The 9,534-nt window shown below is 43.4% G+C and overlaps 1 long non-coding RNA gene across 1 annotated transcript in view; it reads left to right on the forward strand.

Moving 5' to 3' along the window:
- The window catches only part of LOC107183402, an 11,428-nt gene extending 5,652 nt beyond the window's left edge, over positions 1-5,776 (forward strand). The window contains exon 2 of the long non-coding RNA XR_001514197.1: positions 5,340-5,776. This is a non-coding gene — a long non-coding RNA (uncharacterized LOC107183402). The remainder of the gene's footprint in view (positions 1-5,339) is intronic.
- The last annotated feature ends 3,758 nt before the right edge of the window (positions 5,777-9,534 follow it).

Genomic DNA, 9,534 nt, shown 5'->3' on the forward strand with positions numbered 1-9,534 from the left:
CCACAATTCAGACATATCCTATATAATAAAGAGCTAATATGCTAATTAGACAACCTTCCAGCCAAAGCTGGGGCTTCGGGGCTTTGAGGGCCAAGCCCCTTGCATGAATTTTGTGCATTGGGCTTCTAGTTTCTCACACCTGACTCACTGTCACTGTTTCTAATATGATTGCCATCAACATACTTTTTTATTTTTATGTTTTATTTTTCTCTTGTCAACATTCTTGGTGATTAAAATGTCCACAGAGACAGTCCTTCCAATATTCTGGTTTTTGGACCTCTTCTCTTGCAATGTTCTTGGCCTCTATTTTATCTTACTACCCAATTCCACAATTATATCTTAGATATTGGAGCACTTCATTTTTCTTTGGAATACCATTTTCTGTTGATTCTTCTCTTCCTTACTGGCTACCTCTTGAAAAACCTCGATTGGTTTCACCTGATCAACTGACCTCTGTCTGTAAGGGTACCCCTGGGCTCAGTCTTCAGATGCCTTATTTTTCTTTAACTATGCTCACCCCTTATGTGATCTCATCCAATCTGATGACTTTAATGCCTGTGTTATATTGATGACTCTTCAATCTATGTCCCCAGTGCAGATCTGTTCCCTGAACTCAGACTCTTCTATCTAGCTGTCTTCTCAACATCACCTACTGTGGATATCTCATAGGCATCTTAAACTTATCATGTCTAAAAACGAACTCTCTTCTCTCTTTTCTCTGTGTCCCAATCCATATTGTCGCTTTCTCAATCTTCCCTACCTCATGTTCTAGTTTGCTGTAGGCCAGTTCTTACAGTCACCTTTGACTCTTCTTTCTTACCACACACCCAGCACACTAGTAAATCCTTTGGGCTCTACCTTCAAAACATATTATAGCAGAATCCAACCACTTCTCACCGCTTCTGCTTCTGCATAGGCTCAAGCGAATCTCCTCTGGATCATTGCAATAAACTCATAATTGGTTCCCCTGCCTCTTCCCATCCCCTACCTACTGTCCACATAAATCAGATCATGTCACTCTTCTCCTCAGAATCCTCCAGTGAATGAAAGCCAGTGATCTTACATGACTTACAAGGTCACCCAGCGTCTGGCTAGCCTCCTGCTACTTCTCTGATCTCATCCCCTACCAGCTCCACCTTTTCTCATCAAGCTTGGCCACACTGGCCTTCCACACGGACTTGAAACATGTCAAGTATGTTCTACCTGAGGAGCTTTGCACTTAGTGCTCCCTCTCTGCCATGTTCTTTCCCACATATACCTACGTGGCCGGGGCAAATGCTCAAGTAGCCCCTTGTTCTGGACGCCTTCCCACAGCATCATACGTAACATGAGGCTCCACAGGTCCTCCTCACCCTCCTTTCCCCACTGGACCTGACTCCAGTCATCATCACCATCTGGCCTACACACACTTACTTTTTCATTTGTTTAGCATCTGGCCTCTTTTGACTAGAATGTACGCTCCCCAGGGCAGGGATTTTGTTTTGTCTGCTACTTTGTGTTAGCACCTGGAACAATGTCTGGCACTTAATAGCACTCAATAACAAATACTTCTGAATACATAAAACAACTAAAGCAACTGCACTAACATCACATACCAAAGGTGTTTAAAATAATATACGGTATCACCAAATTACAAATGGATTGTTTTCCAAAAGTTTTTAAAAAATCTTTATTGTTGAAAGTATTACATATGTTCCCATTTTTCCCCCATTGACCTCTTCTAGCCTGTCCCTGCCCCCGCCCCACCCCTGCCCCCGCCTCCCTATTTTTAAATGTTTTTAAGTCAGGTGTTTGGAAACCAATATGCATTTTCCATGTGAATATGAAGTAAGTGCTGTTATTACCCCATCTCATGGTTGAGAAATCTGAGGCATAGGTTAAGTAACTATGCTTAGGTCCTGATTCCAAGACATATATCCTAACCACTACACTAAATTCCACTGTGTAGACAGGCCATAAAACCTTGGTAAGTCATCAAGTTCTGATTTAAAGTATTTTATAAAAAGGAAGGACTACAAAGAAGGACACCTACCTTACACAAGAACAGCTACATTTAGAGTCTAGATTGACCTCTTAGCTTTTTAGATTGCTCACTCAATTACATCAGTTCTCTGCTGGGCCTTTCTGCTTTTAGCAGCATATTTGCTTTCTTCCCACCCGTCAGTCTCCCAATCTTCTTGCTACCCTTCCCTCTCCCGCTTAGATTCCGTGGTCCATCATTTCAGCCCCTCCCTTGCCAGTGTATTACATGCTCTTGCTGTTGGTCCTTTCATTGCCCATTCTGTGGAATCGCAACCCTGGATGAGTATAACTATTTGTATCTTCTGCATACTGTACCCGGGCTGCTGAGTCCTGTGTGTAGGTTTATTGATGGCAGCCATTCTGGCAGGTGTAAGGTGACACCTCATTGTCTGATGATTAGTGGCACTGAGCATTTTTTCATTTGTCTCTTGGCCATTTGTATGTCCTCTTTGGAGAAGTGTCTATTCAGGTCCTCTGCCCATTTTTTAATTGGATTGTCTGTCTTCCTTTTGTCGAGTTGTAGGAGTACTGTATATATTTTAGAAATTAACCCCTTATCAGATGCATCATTGACAAATATGTTCTCCTGTACAGTGGGTTCCCTTTTCATTTTGATGCTGATTTCTTTTGCTGTACGAAGCTTTTTATTTTGATGTAGTCCCATTTGTTTATTTTTTCCTGTGTTTTTCTTGTGCTAGGTGTTTTCCTTTCTTTCTTTCTTAAGGCTTGTGAGGAGCTGCTACTGCCTGTGATATTTTATTTATTTTTAAAAATATATATTTTATTGATTTTTTTTTTTTTACAGAGAGGGAGAGGGATAGAAAGTTAGAAACATCGATGAGAGAGAAACATTAACTACTACCTCCTGCACACCTCCCGCTGGGGATGTGCCCACAACCAAGGTACACGCTCGGGAATCAAACCCGGCACCCCTCAGTCCTCAGGCTGAGGCTCTATCCACTAAACCAAACCAGTTAGGGCTCTTTTGTTGTTTTAATAAGGAGTGCCATTCATGGTTCCTTATTTGCTATACTAGGAAGTGCTGGTTTTATAAAATCAAGTGAAACTTCCCACTTCTTTGGGTTTGATAGGAGAGGAGAAATCCCAGGAAAGAAGAAAAGAGCAATCAGTGTGTTCAGTTTGTGGCTGTACGGAGTAAGTGGTAAATGTGTCAGCACCATCCCCCAACTCCGGCGTGCGAGTTGCAGTAATGGGGTGGGGAGGAGGAGCAGGAGACAGAGCAGTAAATGTGTCCTCAGACATGCAAGATGAGTTTTCATCTTTCATTTCTTATTTACACTTTATAGCAAATCAATCAGCAATTTTTTAAATATTAATGAAAAAAAAACGGGATCCTGATTACACTTGGAACATGGCAAGATGTGGGATTTCTTATAGATAAGATGTTTGTTGCATAGGAAAATATCAACATTGGATTGTAAAATACTTTTTATTCTATGAACTCAATAACTATTAATTATATACTGTACTAAAAAGAAAATAATTCATTAGGCTTAGAAATAAAACACTAACTGCAGAAAATTAAATCTAATAACACAGAGGGCTTAAGACGGACAAAGTACATTTCAAAACTTTTACAGTGGCCCTAGCTGGTTTGGCTCAGTGGACAGAGTGTCGGCCTGCAGATCAAAGGGTCCAGGGTTTGATTCTGGTCAAAGGAAAGTACCTAGGTTGCAGGCTCCTCCCTGGGCCCTGGTAGGGGCATGTGCAGGAGGCAACCAATTGACGTGTTTCTCTAAGATCGATATTTCTCTTTGTCTCTCTTCCATTCTCTCTTAAAAAAAAAAAATTAATGGAAATATATCCTCAGGTGAGGACTAAAAAAGAAAAGAATTTTACAGTGAAAACTGCAATGGTTTCTCATACATCAATATTTCTCTTTGTCTCTCTTCCATTCTCTCTTCAAAAAAATGGAAATACATCCTCAGGTGAGGATTAAAAAAGAAAAAAAAAGTTTTTACAGTGAAAAGTGCAATGGGTAAAGGGTGAACAGCATGTTCCAAGAGGGTCATTCTGAGCTGGAGATGAGGGTTTCCAATCAAGGTGTAGCAAAAGCAAAATGTGTACCCAGCTGCTCTGTCGTTAATGTAAGGTAGAGTAAAAGATTAGCGGGACAGAGGCAACAGACTTTTAAGGCAGCCATCAGTCAGAAATGTGAGGTCACAGCGGTGTGGATGCTGAAGTCAATGGCACGGAGGATGGGAGCTCAGTGAGCCAGGTCTCAGTTGGGTCCAGGCATGATGACGAGCGGTGCAGAGCTGCAGTGGCCATGGGTGGGGACTAGGTGCTCCAGGCCTGGGTGGATGGGTCAGGAGGAGTTTCAAACCGGGACCTGGAGCCATGGTATGGGATCCTCCAACACCAGTCACACCAGGATGAGAGCTGAATTCAGCAGGCGTAAAATCAGAAGGGGCATTTTCATGGGAGGGTCGAGAGGAAGTTTGTTTATTGGAAATTTTCGTTTACCCTTCTGCTAAGTGTACGTCTTCGCCCATGTCTCCGGGTTGTGAAAGAGCTCAGAGGAGGGGCGTGAGGTCATGGTGGCAAAGGGAACACGGGAAAGGACAGTGGGTGATGATGGGAGCAGAGGTGGAAGAGGTCAGGCAGTGATGGGACATGTTGAAGGCCTTCTAGAGAGAATTTTGAGGTTAAAAAATGAGGAACAAGGCAGCATGCAGGAAGGTTCTGATTCTGTAGGCAACCGGGGAAGTTATTTTCCTAAACAACAGAAGGAAGGACACATTCCCACAGTCCAGCTGCTGTGCTTTAACGCTGATCTACACGAGGGCCCGGGGGCCGAGGAACCGAACAGCCGAGGCTGGTGTGAGGTCCGCTGGTCATTTCCAACACAAGCCACCACCCTTTAGACACCACAGGTGGCCTCAGCCTGAATGAGTGTGAGCGGCTGGCTAAACTACTCTCTGAGCTCTCCAGGTAGATCCCTGTGTGTTTTTTTCTGGTATCAGTAAAACAGAATTAAAAACAAACAAAACAAAAAAAGGGAGGGGGGATGCCTTGAAGGAATATATTTAGGAGCAGGAGAAGAAAACAGGGACTAATCTTGTGAGGCAGGCACAGGGAATCATACAGAAGAGAGAAGACAGTGGGAGCATGAGGCACTGCCTGCTTCCTCCAGTGAGACTGCAGCTCTGCATTGCCTGCGTCGGTGGCAGGTGCAGTTCGGAGCGAAGGTCAGGCGTTATGACTGATTCCTGACTGTGGAGTCTTACTTCAGTCCCCACCTTCCTAAAGGAGTGAAGAGATCTGCTTTGTTTACTTGCTTCTCTTCCTTGCAGTTCCACTTGTTCTGAGGACCGGAATGAGGAAACCATGAGAGAAAAATAAACACCAGCAAGAGTACTGCACCCTGCTCTCTCCTTGCCGCACTTGGCACAGGATTCCAGAACCTCGTTAGGTTGTCAAACGCTGCAAGGAAAACCCCTGCAGATTTCGATAGAAGTCCTCACTGTAGGCTCTGGAAAGAATATGTATTCTTCGAGAAACACAAAGGCAGTATTGAAACGCACGGCTAACTGGAAAGAAAGCCTATTGTTTCTCCTTCAAAGAAAAGAAGCCTCAGTAATAGTTAAAGGGCCCTAGTGCCATACAATTAAACAGAAATACACTCATAGTGGCAGATTATCCTGACGTAGAGTACACGGAAATGCCAAAAAGCAAAACCTTAACGCCATCAAGTTCCTTTCATGAAATGTGCACTTTAAAAGAATCTGTAGCCCTAACTGGTTTGGCTCAGTGGAAAGAGCGTCAGCCTGCAGACTGAAGAATTTGTAAACTAATAGATGGGTGAGAAAAGAGGAAATGAAATTTCTTCTTTTATGGGGTTATTCTTTTGGTTTCTAATCTTCTCATGAAATGAAATGGATTTCAATAAGTGTGAGCCCAAAACTATGTTAATGGACCTTACCTGCATTAAGCCTCTCAGGCTAATATTCTTGACTAGGATAAAAACATAAAATAATAACATCATAAAAAGAAAGTCAGTTATGATTTCCCGTCTCAGTTAAGAAAACTATCATGTCATCATAACTTGGTGAATATAATCTGGAATTAAGCCAGCATATTTTAATATGTTCTTCTGTGCCATCAGTGTTTAGAATGAGTAAACGTAATTTCTGCAACAGGGAGAAATTCTGAAGCCATGGGCTGATTAGTGTCTACCCTGGGCCTGGCGCAGGAGCTCCATCATGTTGGGGTGGGTGCTGGGTTACCTGGTGTGATGGTATCTGTACCTAGAAAAGCCCAGGCAAGTCCTTGATATCGGAGTTTGAGCCAGTCATGGAGTCGTTTTTACTACACTAACCTTTGACACACACAAACATTTATACTTTGGACAAATATTAAATATTATCTAAAGGTAATGGAGAGTGACCAAAGCATGCAGAAACTGGAGGGGAGTTCACTCTGGTAAGAAGGGAATCATATTCTTAACTCTTTTCAATTTAGGACAGACCCCCAGGCAGTGCCACTGAGAGTAATTAAAACTCATGGAAACCTCAAGTTTTACTAGCGGAGGAACCAGAGGACAGAGTTCAGAGTGACCAAAGAATCTGGAAAGGGAGGAGGAATTGCTGAAAAGGGGAGACCTGAGGGCGGCCACACTGCCCCAATCTCCTGCTGATCTCTGAACCCCACAGCCTTGGGGCAGACTCCAAGCAGCTCAGCCTAAACAGAGAGCTGCATAGAGATTTCCTTTTGCCCACCGTGGGGGAGACAGGATTTAGAGCGTGAGCTCAACCAAGTTAACTGCCTGCTACACAAACAAACAATTATTCAGAGGGACAAAACAGAGTCCACTGTTTCTATAATGCATTATTTATAATGTCCAGAATATAATCTAATTACCAGACATACGAAGGAACATACTCAAAAGAAAAGGCAATCAGTGGAGAACGATCCCCAGATGACCCGGATGTTGGAGTTGGTGGACAAGGATTTAAAAATTCTCTTTATTGTTGGAAGTTATACAGATGCACTCTTTGTCCCTCCATTGATACCTTTTGGCCTGCTCCTCCCTCTCTCCTCCCCTGGACCCAGGCCTTTACCACACTATATGTCATGGATTATGCCATATAAACTTATGTCATATAAATTCTTTGGCTAATCTCTTCCCATCCACCCACCCACCCCTCCACCAACCACCACAATCCCTCTGAGATTCATCTGTCTGTTCCATGCTTCTATGTCTCTGGATCTATTTTGTTCATCAGTTTATTCTGTCCTTTAGATTCCACCTATGAGTGAGATCATGTGATACCTGTCTTTTTCTTTGGTTATTGCTTTTATTGTAGATAACCTTTTAAATAATTATAGTTGACATACAATATTTCATTAGTTTCAGGTATACAACATAGTGAATCTATTATTTTATACATTACAAAATGATCACCATGATACGCAGTTACCATGTCACCATATGAAGTTATTATATTATTGACTGTATTCCTTGTACTGTACATTACATCCTTGTGACTTATTTATAACTGGAATTTTGTACCTTTTATGACCCTTCACCCATTTCGCCTGTCCTCCCTCCCCTGTTCCCTCTGGCAACCACCAGCCTGTTCTCTGTATCTATGATCTGTTTGCTTTGTGTTTTAGATACCACATGTAAGTGAAATCATGCGATATTTGTCTTTCTCTGTATGACCTTCTTTTAGATAAGATTGGTAGACTGGTAAATCAGGAAAATGCTTGGCCAGATTTCAAGTGCTTTAAACAAAATTTCTCATTTTCTCATGCATAAGATGGAAAAATGTGGGCCGTGTGACAGTTTAGATGCATTCATTCTTGACCCCAGCCACTCTCCCAAGACTGACCTCCGTGCTGTAAACGGGTGTTTGCAGGAAGTGCAGTGATGGGAACTGGGAAGGAACATTTATCTGTCACCGACTTTTTTATTCATTTGTCCTCCTTTACTAGCTCATGAGTAAACTCCATGAGGGCAGGCTATGCTTGTATTTTTTAAAAAATATATTTTTATTGACTTCAGAGAGGAAGGGAGAGGAAGATAGAAACATCAATGATGAGAATCATTGATCGGTGGCCTGCATGCCCCACACTGGGTTTGAGCCCACAACCCTGACACTCGACCACTGAGCCACATGAGCAGGGTGGGGGGGGGGCAATGCATTTTTTAAACATGTATCTTCCTAGTTGCCAGGAATTCATTCTGTAATAGTTCTGCCACCTGGAATGGGGCAGGAACTGGAGGAACACGAGGGTGAGCCCTGTGACAAGGGACCCGGGAATCACTATACTCAGAAATTCAGACAGATGTTTGTTCCAGGGAAATCCATCAGCGGCAGACCGTCTCAGGGACCAAGCTGCTGCCGGAGAGGAGACTTCGTTTCTTCAGGGTCGTGTTTCTCCAAGTGAGGTTCGATCACTTGCTTTAGAATTACCAGGAGTGCTTATTAAAATGTCAGTTTTGGGGCCCAACCCTAAACTTGCTATCTCTAAGGATGGGCCTTGGAAATCTATAGGTACCTTAAGTGATTCTTACGCATAGAAATGTGAACTATTGTTTGTTTTAAGGGTCAGAGATCTGTCAAAAGTAGAGAAGAGACTGAAAGTCTCACAACCTTGGCACGACTGGCATTTTGGGGTGGATAACTTCTTGTTGTGGTGGCTGCTGTCCTGTGCATGTGGGATGTTTAGCTGCATCCCTGGTCTCAAACCCTCTAGTTGCTAGTAGCACCTCTTCTCCTAGTGTGAGAACCAAAACTATCTCCGAACGTTGCAAAATGCCCCCCCAGGAGAAAAAGCACCCCCTGGTCGAGAACCACTGCTTTGGAGGATCAGCGTAGCAAGCATGCTCCCCATCTGAGGGGCAGAAAAGAGAACACAGCTGGGGAATGTCTAGCTATTGGAACGGGAATGCCCAGTTCTGGCTCATCTACGGTGAGAGCTCCTTCCTAAGGGTGATACTGGCAGCTCAGCTACCTTGATGAAGGCCTTGCCACCACAGCTGGTGACGTGAATACAAAGGCCGAGAACCAGGCAGGGGATGGCAGCTTCGGCCAGGTTGCAATCCTGGCTGTGCACGGGCATCAACGTGGAATTGTGAACACCCAGTGTAGCTGGACAAGTGGAATGAGAAGTTCACCAGAAGAGGACGTTCTGCCAAGAAAAGACGGGAGCCTGCAAGCGGGCCACGTCAGAACAAAGTCTTGCAAACAAGACTTAATTATTTAGAGGCAGAACTTCCCTTGAGGTGATAAATAGTCCATAAGGACATGGAAAGTTCAAGGGAGGGTGCTCTGCTGCAGGTGGAGAGTCTTTGTAAAACAGGAAATTAATAGTGTAATGTATAACTTAGCTCTGATGATCTCACAAGCATGCTTGTTAATCATTGTTACTTGCTGTACTCCATTGTTGTTTGCTGTACTCCCTAAATAAAAGCCATGAGGGATTTGGGGGCTTTGCTACTTGCCTGAGCGAGCAATAGCCCTCTGCTTCTCTCAACTTGAT

The sequence above is a fragment of the Myotis davidii genome, unplaced genomic scaffold, assembly GCF_000327345.1.
Source record: "Myotis davidii unplaced genomic scaffold, ASM32734v1 scaffold71, whole genome shotgun sequence".
NCBI classification, from domain to species: domain Eukaryota; kingdom Metazoa; phylum Chordata; class Mammalia; order Chiroptera; family Vespertilionidae; genus Myotis; species Myotis davidii.